Raw genomic sequence first — 20000 nt, forward strand, 5'->3', positions numbered from 1 at the left:
AGGGGAGGCGGGTTAGATGAAGATGAGAGGAGAGTTGAGCCCATGTGGCGCAAAGGAGTGAAGAGAGAAAATTAATTCCTGTTCACGGCGATGACGGGAGTCCGCATGGCCCCTGTGCAAGGATAATCCGAACACAGACAGGTGTTGCAAAGAGTGACCGGTAGAGCGGAAATGGCGCGAGATTGGGGCGTCATTGCCAAGTCGGGTGTCTCGGAGGTGTTTCGCGAACCGATCAGCCAAGCGGCGTCCCGTTTGCCTGATGTATGGAGAAGGGCAGAGAGAGCAGGAGATGCAGTAGATGACATTCCTGATGTATAGAGGATGGCAGAGAGAGAGAGAGAGAGAGAGAGAGAGAGAGCAGGAGATGCAGTAGATGACATTCCTGATGTATAGAGGATGGCAGAGAGAGAGAGAGAGAGAGAGAGAGAGAGAGAGCAGGAGATGCAGTAGATGACATTGGTAGAGGTGCAGGTGAAGGAGTCGGTGATCTGATAGGGTCAATGATGGGTGCCGGTGAGGAGGGTTGTGTTGGAGAGGTTAGGGCTAGGGCGGCAGCGTGGGCGGGAGCAGAGGAAGGATCCTGGTTGAGAGGTTGGGTTAGTGAAAAAGCTGTGGACCAAGGGGTCTCGTAGGTTGTGGGCGCGTTTGAAGGAGGGGAGGGGTCGGTTAGGGAAGAGGTGCAAAGTGGAGGGGTCAAACTGGAGTCGCTGTTGTCTTGGCTGTGTTAAGGTAAAAATTTAGTTGTTTACGGTGCAAGTGTGAATAGGAGATCCAAAGTATGAATAGTTCTTCTCTATCCACACCTCCCTACACACCGCTGTGTGTAGGGAGGTGTGGATAGGAAAATTGAAGTGTTGCAACAAGCATCTAAAAGGCACTCTCTAATATGAATTCAACTGCAACCTGTTTGTCCAACACCGAACACGCCACCTCAAAACTTGTATGTTATGCATTAAATAATATTCTTGCTATTAAAAGTGAAACGGTCAGCAAAATCGAAGATGTTCATCCAGCAGTATAATGATGTTCTGGATGAAAGGAAAAGTGTCGCAACAGGGTAAAGAGTGACGAGAGATTGTGATAGTATCAGAAATAAAGAAGGTGTTCCGGGTGATATGACAAATAAAAGGGTCAGAGTGGAGAACGTGGAAGTGCGGTAAAATGGTACACTGGATAGGGTATATGGCGGGATAGTTGGTGAGACATGGAAGGTGATCAGTTGTAACGTGGTGCATGAGTGCAGAGACATGGTCAACAATGAGGGAATGATGTCAGAAATTAATAACGGCTGATCGGGAGTGGGGAAGTACTGTGATAAGTAGTGGATGCAAGCAAATATCAGATTCGAAGTCATAATTACAAAGGCGATGAAGGTGAAGGCAATGCAAGCAGTGGATAACGGATTTGGTATGAGTGGGAATGAATGCAGTGAAATAGCAAAATGGGTGGGAGTTGGTGTGATTGTGAAAAACAGACGTTGAGAAGTTAGCATGATCAATATAGACGATGTCCTGGAAGTTAGCACAAGTAGTGGTAATGGTTAATGTGAGATCTCGGGTAAAATTTTAAAAAGTTGACGAAAGCGATTAAGAAGTTGAGCTGCTCGCTGGTAAGGAAGATGGCACCAAGACAGTTGTACATTCGCTAATATAGTAACCGTATGGGTGGGTGGATTCAGTGAACTGTGTGAAGATGTTAACTTTAATAGAAGCAACAAACATGTAGCTGCATTTGAGATGGATCTATTACGGTTCTTTGGTCACCTCTTAACTCTGAGAACAGGAAAAGCACTCGAAAGTGAAAATGAGATGAGCGAGGCGATGAAAATTAGGATTGCTGGATTCTAGTGGGATACGACCGTCAAAGAAATATTTTAGGGATTAGACTATCATCGTCGTGGCAGATAGGTACAGCAGAACTTAATTTCCATAAGTAAAACAGGCTTGAGAAGCGCCATGGGCAAGGAGAAATAGTTGAAGTGACAAAATGCGAAGGCGGTTCCATGAATATTTGAGGGCAGAGCTATAACCATATGTAACTATTAATGTTACAACGTTCGGTTACAATAAGAGTGACATCCTAGAGTAGCTATTTGCAGCGAAGTTGAACTTAGCCAATGTCTTTATCAAGGAAATAACGAAACACCGGTGATGAGGTACTGACCAACGACAGTTTGACTAGTAATTAGCTTGTAAACTCATTTTGTCTCATAAAAGTAATTCTTACATTTTTCTTAAAGTAGCATCAAATATTTTAAAGATTGGTCTTATTTACAAATTTATTTCCTCATTCTCGAAGCATCTTCTATTCAGCTAAAAGTGACATTATTTTAGATTTTCAGATATTTTCATTACAGTAGCAAGTATTCTATCTTGGGTAAAATTTTAAAAGATGACGAAAGCGATTAAGAAGTTGAGCTGTTCACTGGTAAGGAAGACGGCACCGAGATAGTTGTACATTCGCTAATATAGTAACCGTATAGGTAGGTGGAATCAGTGAAGCACCTCATTTTTCAATTACAACATTTAAAAAACTAAGTTCATTTTTGATTAGCCAATGAAATTATTATGGAAAAAGACATCTGAATGATGATCGAGTCTTGTGCAAATTCGAAATTAAGCTGTAGAATTGGAGGAGACTAATGGCGATAAACATGGACAGGTAATGTTAATATGACTCCAGGAAAGATGAGAAAAATCTAGCGTTTCGAGCAAAGTATCTGATTTTTTGAGTTGAGTTTATTCATTGAGGCAGTGGATCATTGAAACGTGCTGATATTCCAAACCAAAAATATGCGATTGATCTTAAAATGTTAAAGAAAAGAATAATAATGTAAAAGAAGTATATTGCATCTTAGTTTTCTTTCTTGTGAGTTAATTTTAGAAAATAAAGAGGAACTGATTCTACAAAATTGCTCTACTGAAATCCTAAATTTAAACTATTGAAAATTCTAAGGTGCTTACGCTAAGAGGACTACATTATTAAGAAAAATGCATATTTTTTAATGGTTTAGTCAAAGTAAGAGTAGCATCCATTAATGTTTTGCAAACGCACTAAGACTTCTGAAATAAATGGTTAAAGAAACTACGACTCATGCGTTTCTACTGTGAGAAGCAACGCCTCAGGAGAATCGTGGTATCCGAGGTTTTGGCCTATGTGTTTGCGTGTGAGCAGATTCTGCTAAAGCCATTTGGAGGGGGGGATAAGATTGAGGTATTAAACAAAACGATAGGCTAGATCTGCAACAAACAAACACTGTCTATCCGTTGGACTTCTTCGCAGTTTTCCTTTATTCAATTTCATTTACAAGATTTCGGTCACATGAGACTGTTATAAACACTTGGCTAAGGTGTAAAGCTTTGGCGTCGAACTCAAAATCCTACGATTGTAAAGTAAGCGTTTTAACAAGATTACCATGCATGATACATAGATGTGCAAAGGTGAGTATATTTAGTACGAAGTAAAACAGTCGAGGATACATTCGAAGCTTTTATTGAGAACAATAATGCTGTTGTTTCCACAGAATATGTATTGACGGTCAATGAAGAAATGAAGAAATTTAAGATGAGAAAAGATTTTGTAATTTACGATCATTGTTCAAGAAATTCATCGGTTAAAGGGTTGGAATCGAAAGCTTTGCGAAGCAGAAAGGAAATTGAAGAACTAAGACAGGGCAAATGCCAACAAGTATGCGACTTTCGAAGGAAACACCCACCTATTTATATAATATATCCTCTGATTATAAAATGGTTGAGAGTACAATGTCTTTTTTTTTTTTGTTAGTATGGTTAGAAAGTATAGCTCATGACCTGTTACAGGGTCTCTGAGATAGGTCGGTCGGTCGGTCGGAAAGTATCCTTAAATCAGAAACTTGGCTCTAATACCTGCAACAGAGTGGACTCTGTTAAAACACACAAGATACCGAGCGGCGGTGTCAAAATGGGTACCTAGTTAATTATACCACCCAAGTAGGCCACAGCAAGACTGATCTTAGAACACAAAAAGCCAGTACAAATGCAACATGATATCCACTTCGATGTTCTTAGATTCCTGCCAATCTATTGGCTTGGATTCATACATCTTTATCGATTCAAATGGATGACAGACGACCTTGGCGGTGTTTGAACTAAAACACAGAAAATCGGAACAAATATCGCAAAGTATTTTGTCTGATGCTCTAAAGACTCTATCGCTTGGCCGTATTTGGTACTGTGCAACGTAATAAATTACGACGCGTTTGTCTGAAATTCATCGATTAGGCCAGCTACAACAAATACAAGCCTACACACACACACACTAAGAAAGTTTTTATAGTTTTCAGAAAGTATACTGCATTGTTTGAAGATTTTTCTTCTTACAATTGTATTACCTAGTTCCTATCAGCTTGTCACTGCTTCATCGATGATTTTTTTAGCCAATAAAAGTAGCTGAGTTTCACTCGAAGTTCTCCAGAAGAGATAGAAAAGGCGGAACTAAAGTAAAACAATAAAATACATTATACATTGGACGATGCAGGAAAAATAGGAAACACTTGTATTGATTTATTGAATTTTGTGACTAAACAAACTCATAGAAGCTTTGTAAATATTTTCTGACTTGCTCGCTTCCAATAAACGAATTTGAAAATTACAAAGGATTAATAAACGTGTGACAATTCTTTTGTGACATTCTTCTTGCAAGCACTGTAATTATCGTTGAATTATTTCATTTCTTTCAGTATTATGACGTGCATATAAATCAGTGCATACGAATATGGATGTGATATATTTGTAAAAGGAATGGAAAACGTTTATTGGATAAAGAGCGGTGTTCTGAGTTGGTGGAATTCTTGATAAGTTATTGATATCCTGAAAAAGCAAGTTTCTTGTTGAAATATTACAGGCGTGGGTTTAAGGTAGCGGGCTAGCAGAATCGTTAGCACGCCGGGCAAAATGCCTAACGGCAATTCATCCTTCTTTACTATTTGAGTTCAAATTCCACCTAGGTCGACTTTGCCTTTCATCCTTTCGGGGTCGAAAAACTAAGTACTAGTTTAACTTTGGGGTCGATGTTATCGACTTAACTCCTTTCCTGAAATTGCTGGCCTTGTGCTAAAATTTGAAATCAATATTACAGACGTGGTTGTATGGTTAATAAAAAGTTAATTTCGAAACCGCGATATATCAGCGCAGCATATTGGTAACGTGTGTTCTGCCACAAGATTAGGTTGACCAATATCTTTTAAGCAGAATTTAATTGACGGGGAAAAAACATGGTTAAGATTGGATATATCAAGGCTTGTAAAATGTATTCAAAACGTATATGATTTTAAGGGATTTTTAAAAATCTTATATCTATTTGTAGCTGCATGATATCACCTCGCCGTGGCAATGGACAAGTGCTCGACTTAAAATAAATGCTAATTTTAAATTTTAATCTCGTTTACTTTTTTGAGCTCATGGTAATTTATTAGTCTATAACCCATTATAGGGCGGTTAATTGGCAGAATCGTTAGAGCGTCGAGAAAAATGCCACGCGGTATCTCTTCCACCAGTACATTCTAAGTTCAAATTCCACCGCTCATCATTTCGGGATCAGTAAAATAAAGTACCAACCTCGTATTGGTGTCGATGGTATTGGCTGGTCGCGTGCTTAAATTTGAAAGGATAATTCCGTTATTTAATAGACGTTTGTTAATGATTAGACATCGAGTACACCCAATGATTAAATTTCGAGTGCATCGAAGTCCATTACACAGAATGAAGAATAAACGTTCGTTTGATTTACTGCTGATTATTCAGTGTGCTGAAGAATACCTCCTCAAATAGTATTTCTTTCTTACCTTTTTTTTTTAAAGCCTGGCGTGAAAGCCTCTGGCACTGACAGTCGGAATCGTCAAACCAAAAATTTGGTCTGAATGGTTGCAACAATGTAGATTCCTCTGAAGTAGCCCAAGATAACTGGCATTATATTAAATCTATCATACAAGTAGACCATTGCGGTATTTGAACTTAGAACGCAAAGAACCCGAACAAATACCCACTAGGTATGCAGTCCGATATTCTTTCAGTTCCGGCAGTTTACGGTCTTGGGATCTTTTCCTTTTGGCCGGCACATAGAAAAAATAATTTTTTGTAACTAAACGCTTTCAAATTTGTATACTGGTAGAATGTGTCATTTAAAACATCATTTACTCTTGGCGTTTTTAAGAAAAGTCTTTATTTTCGAAGTTACTTCGTGTTAAAGTTGTCGTATTTCGGTAATTTCAACCAATCAATGACGTCTATTGAGGTGAAAACAATTACTACTGTCGAACCGCCAAGTTACTGAGACGTAAACACATTAGCATCAGTTGTCAAGTGATGTTGGGAGGGGACAAACAGAAACAAAAACATACACAAATATATACATACATATATATACATATATATATATACGGCGGGTTTCTTTCAGCTTCCGTCTGCCAGATCCACTCAGACGGCTTTGGTCGGCCCGAGGCTATAATAGAAGACACCTCCAAAGGTGCCCTGGACCATGTGGTTGGGAAGCAAGTTTCTTACCACACAGCCAGGTCAAATTTATTCAATCAAGTCTTTGTTATTACAGATAATTCCACCTTCAGTCTATTGTATCCACCTATATTCGGTTGGGTTCCACTCAGGGCTTGACAAAAATCTTACATTTGCTTAATCGAAATGCTCGACCAGTGTCAGTGATTTCGTCGATATTTGAAATAAATATATTTATAGAAGTAATGTTTATCACCACATCGATGTGGCTGTTCGACGTTTCTACCGTTTTTAATCCCAGGATTCTTAGGGATTAAAAACAGTAGCAACGTCAAAGAGCCATGCTGGTGTGGCGATAAACATTACCTCTCAGTATAGTTTGTTAGTGGTTTGATGTTCACCATTGATGATGGACACAAATAGCCCGAAATCGTTATATATATATATGTGTGTATGTATATGTGTGTGTGTGTGTTTGTTTGTGTGTACCGTAGAGTGTAACTATTGTTAAACTGGAGTTTGCATAAAATTACCAAAGAAGAGTTTTGGGAATATGTCAAAAGCGAATTATTATTATTCAGATATCAATAATTACTATTGCTAGAAATGTGTTATTACAAGGAATATGGCATAAACTCACTCAGAACCAGATTTTGGGAATGCAGCAGTCCGTATGACACACGCACACACTCTACTTCTGATCAACTGATCCCAGGGAACAATTTTCGTTTCTGATTGCATCCATTTTATTCATATTATTAATACATTTCAGAAAGTCACATACGCCACAACGCAAACTACCTCATGCCTAATATCTAAAAAGCTTAATCTCCTTTTAGTTGATATTATCGATTCCATATACATTTTCTCTATTTACTGCCATATGCCCTAGTAAAGATTAATTTTCTTCTAATCAGATGTATTACTTGATCTCTTGTTTGAAATAAAATGGATTGATATCCAATCCAAGAGAGGATTATAAATAATAATTGCAAGCTACCAAATATTCATAATTTATGCAGTTATCCTGCACATGTTGCCGTGGTGTGTATGTCCCACCCACGTATGGCTAATGTTTTTATCTTGTTGGAAAGTAATTGAGAGTTAAGTATTTTTATATTGAATGTAACGCAGTGTCTATGTCGGTCTGTAAACAATTAACTCGATCACCTTCATCCCTACCTACCATTTTGACAGATAAAAAATAGTCTTTATTATTTGTCTCAATTTACTTCACCTGTATCCTCAAATAAACAATTCTTTTGTTTTGCAGTTACTGAGATGTTCTAGAGCTTTCCTCTTAAAGTCAGAAAAAAAAAACTAGTATTCTTTTCTAAAAGCAATTCCGTAGAACATTTTCTATTTTTTTATTTCGAGAAGATTATACGATATAAGCAATAGTTATTACAGAACTTTAAGTATTTTTTATGCAAGTGATGTCAATATGTGGGGCAGATGTAGTTTAATCAGTGGAAATGCTGTGCACAGAGGAGGAAAAAAAAATCATGTAAAATTAACATCGAATATTTGCAAACCTTAGTGTATATGTTTGATAGACGATATATTTTCAAATAAAATGTTCTGTTTTATAAACAGAAAGAAAAGTTAATATTTTAGATATATCACTGTCTTGATTTTCCTCAATATTTTGATCTAATATTGGTTCTTTACATTAAAAAAGGAAACACTTGATTTATCATGCAGAATGGTATGGATGTGTGGTATACTTGTCTTTTAGCCACTGCTTACAACTATTTGGTTTGTCAGGAGCTAGGGTAAGTTGTACTGTTTGCTGCATCATGTTGATATTTCTTAGATTGTTTGACAATAAAAATTTATGATGTTGAGATTATTATATGTCAAATGTATAAATGATGTAACTGAAAGAAAATTACTATAATCAGTAATCGAAACCAATGTTACTTCTAATCTTGTATCGTTCGCCATAATATTTTGGTACTCCCATAACCATAGTAGGAGCCCTTAAATCCTTTCACGTACCACGGGGTATCAGTGACAAGGCTAGTAGTTGTTCTATGCAGATTAAAACTTCCCTTGATAAATACAATAGTTTGTTGTAGGTAACTTTTCTTAGAAGTTGCATCTCTTCCTGACCGTAATCTGAGAGACGGCAACAAAAATAAAATAAAATAGAATGGAATAAGATCCACTGCTGAATCACCGAAAGAGCCTCCATGCACTTGCTTGTCCTGCTATAAAAAGTGGCCATATTTTCTCTGATCATATGTTACAATCATAAAAGAAGAAGAATACATTGACTAAAGCAGTCTTACATAAACGAAAAGGTAAGATGGGATGACCACGGCTGGAACAATTCCTCAATTAGTGCTGATCTGGAGCCAAAGAACAACAGCGAAAAAAAAACGAAGCCAAACAAATTCCTGTTGAGGAACTTCGTTAAACGTCTAGTCACAAATTCACACTCATGAGCTACAATACATATTTCGCCTTTCATCATCACTATGTGAAATATTCTGCCAAAGTTGCAGTGACCACGCTTATCTCGCTGCAATAGACTGAAAGCAGTTATCTTGAAGAAAATGGACCCTTTGAGAGAGAGAACCTGGTTCATTATTCATCGACTTTGGGAAAATGACAACCGTAGTTAGCCCCAGCTGGATTTGAACTTAGTACACAAAGGGCTGGAACAAATTTCGCAAGATATTTGTTGAACGCTCTTACAATTCTCCCAACCGAGCACCCCTTATTTCGACTTTACACGGTATTAATAACTGAACAGAGTTTTGGTTACAGAGAAATTGATCTCATTTCAGACTTTTGGTGCTTATAACAATGCTGTTTCGACGAAATAAAACTTATGTTAAGTCATTCTTAGCGTTATTGGTAACATGTAGCCCAGTACAGACTGTTGCACTGTTAGGCTGTCACACTGTCGCACTCTCGGTCCCTTCGGCGACTAAACCGGTAACCCTATTAAGCCGACTTCGTAAGGAGGGTGGTTTTTGTTGGACACCCTGGAAGTCAAAACAAGAAAAAGAAGCCTGTCAAAAGATGGATGAATTTAGTAGAATCAACAATTATCCAACATCTGGAGTAAGAGATCTACGAGAAGAAAATTTCGAAATAACACCAGCCTCACTGCGAAGCCAGACATGCTTCTGCTTGTTTCTGAACTACTTGTCTTTGTAGGCGAGAGTTCTAGCGGAGTTGTGCAAGCTGTTATTGACTTTAAATTTCAGCACGGGCAATGCTGACAGCTGTTGTCTTTGATATCTTGAATAAGATAATTTGTTAGTCATGGTGGATCTGTTCCTGAGCAGATCCGTCATGATCATAATCGTTTGCGTATTCACAGTTACCATATATACATATATACACATATGTATGAAAAATATATTGAAATATTGTCTTTCAAAATCCAGATTAACACAGACCTGATGAAGATAGGAAGAAGATTTTTATGCAAGCGCTTTCTGTCTGCAATTGATTTATTTATTACCCACAAGGGGCTAAACATAGATGGGACAATACACACATGTGGGGACGATCAACACATGAAAGAATGGAACATTATACAATGAAGATGGGACGGCCACCCCAGCTCCGCTCTGGTGTGGTTACGTTATTTCAGTTATTTCAACACTTCTTTTCAAAATTGTTTCAACATTTTCAAAAGCTCTTTTCACAATTCTCTCCACAGTCTTTTCAAAATTGTTTCAACATCAAAAGTTTTTTTCACAATTATCTCAACAGTTCTTTACAACATAAAACTCTACTTACCATTTTATATATTTCTTAATTTCCTCATAGTTCACCATTGGAGCGCTGGGTTTATTTGTAGCTGTATGTCTGTGTGTTTATTTGTCTGCGGGTCTGCATGTTTGTGCGACTGTAAGTCTGCATGTTGTGTCTGTGTGTCTGTGCTTTCAGGTTCTGTGCTTTTAGGTTTCTGCTACTCTGTGTTATCTTTTACGCTTCCGTGTGTATGTATGTCTGTGAGTTTATGCGTCTGTGAATCTGTCTGTTTGTGCAATTGTAGGTCTGTATGTTCACTTGGTGATGTTCTGCTTTTATCTTCTTTCCTCGGTGATCCCACTTGAACCTGTGATTTATATTTCTTTCCTTGTTCAAATTTCGGCTATGAGCTCCTCCATTCTCTCTTCCTTGACTTAGCTTCCTCAAAATCGACTCTCTGTTCCTCTTCCTGTGTCTGTTTCTTCTCCTCTATCACGCCTTCATGCGTTTCCATTTCTATGTTTTCCATTATTTCTGGGCACCTTCTTCTAATGTGACCTCTTTTGCCACATTCATAGCACTTTGGATGTCTCCCTCCCGACATTATATCCAGCTTGTCCTCGTTTGGCAGTTCCAGTGTCTCCGGTATGGTATCGTATACTGTCTGACTTGCTGTGAAAACCACCTCCAAGTCATCCCCCCCATCAATTTATTTGTTGGGTTCTGGTTATCATAACTACCTCTACTTCTCCTTTTTTCCAGTAGATTTGTCGCCATTACCCATTCCGGCTCTATTTTCGGCGGGATCCTACCCACCCTAATCCTTGTTGGACATCTACCCATCTGATTGGGAAAGAGCATCCAATTTCCTCCAGTTAAGGTCTCATTGGCGTATTTCCTTGCTGCCTCCTCCGATACAAATGTGATCTCCACAGGCGCGTATGTCTTGCCTCTTGTGAAAACGACACATCTTTCAATTCCTTCAAACACTTCTCCACAGCCTCCTTAGTTGCGCTCACTATTCTTTTATTATTCCTTGAAAATGATTTATATTCCACCACCGTAATTTCCATTTTCGCCTTTTCCACCTTTGATGGGGTCAACTTTACGTTTGGCCCCGCTTTCTGTACCATCTCTAGATATTTTCCAAATTTCTTAGTCATGTCTTCTTTCCAGTGCATTTCGCATTGTTTCAGCGGGCCTGGGACGACGGAAGCCCGACTCCCCGTTGCTGTCGCATATGTCTTCACTTTCTCCATCTCAGCAACGCTCACCAAACTATGGTGGCGTTATACTTAAAAACTGCTGCGAAACCACTCAACCAACAAAGAAAAAAAAACTGCAGCGAAGCAAAAACGCGTCCGACAAGTAAATTTTGCAATTGTTGAATGAGCTTTCTATCTGCAATTATCAGTTCTTCTAACAAGTTAGAAGTTATATATATATGTGTGTGTGTGTGTGTGTGTGTGTGTGTGTGTGTGTGTGTGTGTGTGTGTGTGTGTGTGTGTGAGTATGTGTATGTGTGTATCTAAAACAATTCAAAATTGATTACGTAATAGAGAAATACAAAGAAGAATGTTTCTGTAACGCATTCTCCGAATAAGCTAATAAAATGTAGTTCCAAATTTTTATTTCAGTCTTAATCTTAAATGTACTCCAAAGAAAGCATTAGAACAATGCAGTTCATTTTCAATTCACAACAAACAATGTACTGTACAAATTTTCAGGTTATGTCTGTTATTTCTCTCTGAACTCCACTATTCCAACTTAAGCATCCTCTCTCCGTGTCCCTCTTCTTTAAATTTAAACCATTTCTGTAACTACTCGCAACTCTATCTTCTCTTCCTACTGCCATCACTTCTTCCCAGCCTTTGACTTCCTCTCATTTTGACCAATTCTATGCCCTTCTTAGCTTTCAGCGGTACATGTATACCCTACTATTAATTTTCTTCTGATTTTTGTTTATAGTTTGAGTACGAAACTGTTAACTGTCGACTTCATTATAATAAATAGTAGACACTATTCGAGGGTACTCAAAAGAAACCGGAATTTTACAATATTATATTATTCACTTAGTTTTACATGCTTACACTTTTACCGCTTTCTAAATATTCTCTGTTTGAAGCAATGCATCGGTCCAGACACATTTTTCACTATTCGAAGCAGTGTTGGAACTCTTGCGAAGTGATGCTTTTTAACACCCCCGTCATGTTTTTCTTCACCTCTTCCTCATCTGCAAAACGTTTTCCTTTAAGGACATTTTTCATTCGGGGGAACAAAAAAAAAGATGCTGGGAGCAAGATCGAGTGCATAGAGAAGGCGGGTAAGCCGGGCCATACCATTTTTGGTCAAAAACTGTCTCACACTCAAGATGGTGTGTGCAGGCGCTTTGTCGTGATGAAACCATCACTCTCTACACTTTGCCACAAGTTGGGATATTTCGACTCACCGCGTCTCGCAAAGGCTTCGGAACTGCTAAATAAAATGTCTGGTTAACAATTTGTCCAGGAGGAACAAATTCTGTGTGGATAATTCCTTTCAAATCGATGAAACAAATCAGCATCATTGTGACATTGGATTTCACTTGACGCACTTTTTTAGTGGCGTGGTGACATCGAATGCTTTCGTAGCACCAGCTTTCGTCACCAGTGATGACCTTCGAAAAAAGGTCCAGATCAACTGCCAACTGTTCTTTCAGTTCACGACACGCATTCAATTGTGAATGTTTTTGATCTTCCGTGAACAACCGAGACATAAATTTTGCTGCAACTCTTTTCATGCGCAATTTCTCGTTTAAAATTCTTTGGTAGGAGTTCCAAGACACAACAGTCATGTCAACAAGTTCGTCAATTGTTCGGCGACTGTCTTCCAAGATCAATTCATGAATTTTCGTGATGTTCTCATTCGTTCGAGAGGTCGACGGTCCCCTGAAGAGGTTGGTGTTCATGCGACAAGTGACCGTTCCTAAAGCGTGAAAACCAATGCAGTGTCCTTGTAAGCTGTTTGAAGTATGACAATTGTTTCGGCCGCCGTTTTCCCCGGCAGAAAACAGAATTTCATGGAAGCACGCTGTTCTTTCGTTTCAGCCATTGCAAAAATCAACGAACAGGAAAAAGCACTGCAAAAAGCAATACACCACGTGAAAACATGACCTTATCACGAGGACGTCTGTTAGCAGACTGATGCTTCAGGGTCGCATCAAGTGGCTTCTAGCGGTGGAAGCCTGAACTACTACGGAAAACGTTTCCGGTTACTTTTGGGTACTCCCTCGTACATGCACTGAGTTTATTGTTCAATAGTTATTACCTGTGGTTTTTATGCATTTACTCTACATACATATGTACGTACATACATACACACATAGGTACATATGTGTGTGTGTATATATATATATGTGTGTATGCACACACACATATGCATATGATAATCTCTCTTGTCGTATTTGACGCATGAAGGCCAAACAATCTACATTTTCCCATCTTTTCTTTTTCTGTTTCAGGATGGTCCTGATAAAGAATAGAGTAAGCAAATCGCTTGGACAACACATACAATGATTTGTTTAACATGTTAATAGCTTGTATGGGACCATTCACACTTTTGGTATTGCTGATAACAACAGTTGATGCAAGTATGCTATGAGACTGATGAACGGCAGACCTCAGTTGGATGGCCATTGACTCTCATGAGTTGCTCCACCTTTCGCCGTATCTTGCTTTTTCACTTTTATCTCGTAGGGTGTCGAATAATCACCCTCCTCGCCGGGAAAGCTTGATGTGCTTGTAGTTTAGTCGTGACGACTCGACCAAGTGACACGTTGCACTGGGTTATATGTTATCAGTGACACTCAAGAGCGACCCCATGCATACACTGACACACGAGCAAAATAGCTAGTTCTAAAATCTCTAATCGTTATATAAGTAATAACAAACAAAACAACGTTTTTTATCACTATAACATGGCTGTTCTATAAAGAACAATGTTACTACATTTTAACCCCAGGAAAACGTATTTTCAAAGTTGGTTAATGACATACAACCTGTGTCCGATATATTGCGAATAAGGGAGCAAATTACTCCCCTCCAGCTTCGCAAGACCAGTAGACCATGATTATAGTGTTATAATGGCAGAAAACGTTACGTCTAGTATTGTTACTTCCTATGTCTCGTTTAGAGATTTTAGAACTAGCTGTTTTCCTGGTTGCGAGAACAGCGGCTGTTTGCCGCTTTTCTGTTTACATATTGTGAGTAGGGACCATTGACTGCTATCTCTAGCAGGCGGGTGTCAAGTACCGATGAAGGGTAAAGACCCAGAGATCATGGTCTACTGGTGTTGCCAAGCTGGAGGGGAGTAGTTCGCTCCCTTACAATATATCGGACACGAGTTGTGTGTCGTCAACCAACTCGAAAAAACGTTTTCCTGGAGTTAAAAAGTAGTAACATTGTTCTTTATAGAACAGCCATATTATAGTGGCAAAAAATGTTACGCATATATATATATATATATATATATATATATGATTTTTCTTATATATATGATAATTCTAACAGCTCGAGTGATCACTTGGAAGATCTGTCATTATCTCACTTTCGAATAGTTAAGTACTGAGGTCGACCCAGTGATTATATGTCTCGAAAAACTAAAAATGCGTCAGTGTGCAGATATTGAAACAATTTAGTCAAGTACGGTGGATTGGCTGACGCATTAGAGTGCCGGTTTAAACGTGTTTAATTTCGTCTCTCTGCATTCTGAGTTCAGATACTGGCGACGCTGCAAATTTGACAAAGACCGATGAAAAAGTACCTGTTATGAACAGGGAAGGGAAGTGGGGTGAGTGCATCCTTCATGTGCCGGGAGAAGAGGGGAAGTGAGTTTTGAACGCTTCCGGCAGGACACTTCTCTGTAAATAGGAGAGAGTGTAGAAACAGTAAAGTCGTTTCTTTTAAAGACACCTTACTACATTTTTAGGAGGAATATCATTGATCGAAACGCTAAACTCCTTTCACTTTATGGCACATGAATTCAACACACTTTAGATGTTTTATTATTATGTTGCTCTTGTTTTTGATGCAGACCAACACTAGTTTCCTCGGAATATATTTTAACCCAGTGATATTATGTTTCAACCCACGACTCACTGCATTTATATGAAATTATGAAAAAAAAAAAAAAAAAAAGAACAAGAACGAAAAAAAGCAACAACAATCAAAACAGCCCTTCCCTCAAAACAACAACCTTATTTGTATAGAGAGCGAACCGTTGAGAAAGAATTCAGTACCCATTTCACTGACTCCAAAATTAAGAATCGGGTTTTGGTTAAGCAAATTAAACCCTTTGTTCAGTACAGAAAATTGAAAGGTGTCAGAATATTTCGTTCCAATCCATTTTGTATCTGAGATCCTATTTACTATATTAAAGAAAAACAGTCACCCTCCCTTCTAAATAAATTTCTATCGCTCTGTACTTGATCGGACAGCATCAAATCAACTATTTTTATTGAAACAATTATATAAAATGTAAAGCAAGGCATTTCAAGGGAAAAGTGAATGGCATTTGTGATAGTTATGATTGTACAATGGACTTTATTGCTAAAAGGTTTTAAATGGAAATCGACGGCGAACTAGTTTTGTTAGTAAATCTAATTAAAATATACGGTAAATATATTTTCTTTTTTTTTATGACGAAGCTCAAAAACATTTGCAATGTCATACATAGGTAAATGGTTTTAACTTGGGATCGAAATTGCACCGTAGACTTGGTACAATTAAATAGAAAATTTAATTTAGTCTAAAAGAAATAGACATGGGATTGGGATGAGCCAAATTTTGACACTGCTAACCCCTCTAATAAATGTGTGGCAAACAATAAATTTCTTTATTCAAAGTGATTTATACATAAGTGACGAGAATGGAAAACAAAACTTGAAATAGCGAACCAGTAATATTTCCTGAATGGATTCTTTATCACCCAATGGCTTTTATTGGACAAATCCTCATTCTTTGTGCATTACTTCACCGCCACTCTTACCAGGCAATTCTTATATGTTGGCGTTCCGTCTACCATTATTAGAGAAAATAGATATTATACGTAAGTCACGGTCTCGATTTCACACGTTTAATCACTGTCAGTATTGTACACGCGATCTAATATTGTTCAGTCTTTTAAGATCTGATGTATTTGCTATTGACCGGCTTCAGTTACTCACTATTCTGGAGAGAGAAATACCGCAAGGGAAAAAGTTTGCTTGTAAGGGGCGAGTGGAACAATGGCTTGGTATAATTGATATCGGCTCCATAGCTACAGTGGAAAAATTACCAGTGTTACGCAACCGTCTTGAAAGCACTGAGTACTTCTTTTTACAGGATAGCCTTTTTAAAATATTTGCACATTTTCTTGAAGATTCTTGTACAGAAATACTTGAGGACGTTCGTTGCGATTTAGTTAATATGCTTGAGGATTTAAAGCAAAATGAACAAAGCTTTAAAATGATCATTACAACTTGTCAAATAAAATTTCGAAACCACTTAAATAAATTGAATAATGACATTTTACCAATCGTAAATGTCTCTCCAAAACCCAGTATCGGTTTGCATCGGACAGTTTCTGGCAGTAGTCTAGAAACTATTGGTATTAATAAATCGCCAGCGCCTATTCTGGCAATTCCCGATCCTGTTTTTACTTACAAACTTTCACGCGGAACTAACTCTGACAGCGAAAATTGTTCAAATTCTGGAAATTCGACTTTTAATGATGCTTCTCAAATTGGGGACTCATCTGGCATGTCGCTATTTAATAATTCTTGCAGAATTTCTACTCCTTTTTTGTCGCCCGTAACTGCTTCTGTATTTCCTAAAATGTTATCGATCCCTTGTGTGGCGCAGCAAACCTTCAATTTATCTCCTGTTTCACTTCCTGACAACCATATTTATTTTAAGTATTCCTCGCACAAACAAAAAAAGGTTAATGAAATGTTTCACCCTGTTGCCAGCATTTAAATTCCTGGATAAAAGAATTAATAAAACGGAATGTGTTTCGCAATTTCTAAAATGAATCCTCATAACGTATAAAATGAAAGAAAACTGTATATATTGCTAGAGTCAAAATGTATGCGATTATAATTTTTTGTATTCCCTATACATTTCCATTTTTGTTTTAATAAGCACATTTTAATCATTGAAATGAAAATAAAATTATTTTATTAGTCTAATTTATTATCTACATAACGAATTCATTTCAGCCGATTAACTTTCGAAATCTCCTTTTTTGGGGGAGGTTAAAAATTGTTTCCGTTTACATAAGTTACACAGTTACATTGTGGAATTGAAATAAAGTTGACCCCAGTTCAGAAAATTCTTTTTTAATTTCAAATAGATTTTGAAATGATTTGTGACATTTTTTTTAAAGTTTTAAAACCATTAATTAATCGCATCTTTCAGAAGACACGGCAACACTTGAGACTAAAAATATTTTACACTTCAAAACCTTTCGGGATTTCTTTTTTTAAATCAAGGCCTTACATTTCAGAAGTATTTGACTGAATTACCACCAAATGTTATCTGTACGAACTTCATATTATTACAAAAACATATTCGAGCATCCTAATGATGTTATTTCATAACGAAATGATTTTTGGAAACTATACCATTTTTGAATTTAACCGCTACCACGTTCGACATGGGCCTGCTACTTCATAAGAGTTTGAGGAGATTAACATTCACTTGAGTCACCTATATTATGAACACAACAAAATCTCCACTAGTCAGACATTGCGAATAGTTTTTAAGCGCCGAGTTTGTAAAAGTAATGTTTTGGAATCCAATTGGACATAAAGAAATATTATTCACATTTACCCATTTGTTTTCAATGCATCCTTGTTTTCTAAATTTTGGTCTAGTTCAGCTTGAGCTAAGAGCAAAGTTCTAGATTTTCTAATATGGAAATAATTTTGTTCTAATATTTTAGTATATCACTAAGATATCACCTTTTGCATAGGTGTTCAAAATGTATGTTGGTTGTGTCATAATTTTGACTTTATTCCTAACCTTGTTGAGCGTACTAAAGGTTTTAGTTTTAAATTACGAAAATTTTTTTTCACATCTATACATTATGGGTTTCTGAAACATTATTTCCATTTTGGCAACCAGTGAATAAATATCTACCGAATAGTGAACGAATCAGTGTGTTAATGCAAATCCATATTTCATTTGAATGTGGGTGTATGATTACGGTCGATTTCATTGTTTGATATTAGTATTATGCATTCCAAAGGTGGCGACCTGGCAGAATCGTTAGCACCTCGGACAAAATGCATAGTCACATTTCAAATGCCGTTGAGATCCACTTTGTCTTTTATCCTTTCAGGAGCGATAAAATAAGTACCTCACCTTCCCTAAAAATTTCTGGTCTTCAAAATTTGAAACCGCTCTATTCCTACCACCTCCGGTTACATCGTCCCTAGAGTTCAACTGGTACTTCTTATGGACTCCGAAGGGATGAAAGGCAAAGTCGACTCTGCTGAATTTGAACTCAGAACGTGAAGGCGGACGAAATGTCAATGAGCATTTTGCCCAGTGTGCTAACGATTCTACCAGCTCGCCGCCGATCTTCTATTAAGATATAAACGTTTTTAAAATGTTATATGATAAACTGCTTGTTAGCCATAACTACTAATATATCAGAATAGGAAATATTTCGACTAGTAACTTCACTGGCACATAACGAAGTACAAAGAACTCGGCCTGAGTTTAGCTGAAACCACGTTCTAAAAGCTAGGTCAGTCAATGAAAATCAAGTGTCAAATAATCATTAACAGTAAGGGGTTGATGTGGTAAGTCGCCACTTGCACTAGACTATAGTATGGAACTAAATTACTCTACTTTGATATTACGTATATGGACTACGTTGTAGCAAAAAAACAAAAGGTGTGTGTTGGGTGGGATGGATGAAAAAATTGAAGATGTCAGTACTAGGTACAATGGTTTGTTGCATGTAGAGTGGTCGTCTGATGTTTTTTTAAAAGAATTTCTTTTATAACTCACCATGAATAATGTCCAGTAAACGATCACTACATAAAACATTGTAGTCATGTCAACTCAATACAATATGGCTTCGCTTTCTGATTGAAGCCATTTCACTTCACCTCTATTGTCCCTTCCACTTCCGCTCTATTATAATATCATTCTTCGAAGGTGTTATAGAAAGCCATTCCAGTGTACACTTTTCTACAGTTGCTGTCACGGCAAAGAAAGTTCCGTACGAAACACAATATTCTGCTTCGAAGAAAACATTAAATCATTGTCAACCATGTTGATGCTGTCGAGTTAATAAATTACATGCTTCTTGAGAAAACAACACAACCCAATATGCTAATCATTCGATTCCGTCCTAGATTAACATATTCCAGTTATTGTTCGTTGTAGCACAAACACTTTTACGTGTCATGCCATCCATTTATTTTATTGATCTCTCAATTTTTCCATCGGTCATTGATGCCGTTCATCAAAACTATTTTCTTTCTCTTTTCAGTATTTAACGACAACGCTGGTTTTTCTTTACACTATATCAATGCTTTCTCTATCCTATGCATATTCATTGTCATACTTTAACACTTTATCAAGTGAAGTGATAAGTTTTGATCATGGTTATAAACTTATTTATAAAGCACTAGATCAAGAATCATTCCACGGTACAAATGCTATTTAAAGGTATCGATTAACATTTTTGCTTTGGGATCTTTTATAGAACCATCAAAAAAAGCGATGGGCAAGACAGTGTAACATCAGAGTGGATAATTTAATG

The sequence above is a fragment of the Octopus bimaculoides genome, chromosome 3 (assembly GCF_046866305.1).
Source record: "Octopus bimaculoides isolate indiv1 chromosome 3, ASM4686630v1, whole genome shotgun sequence".
Lineage (NCBI taxonomy): Eukaryota > Metazoa > Mollusca > Cephalopoda > Octopoda > Octopodidae > Octopus > Octopus bimaculoides.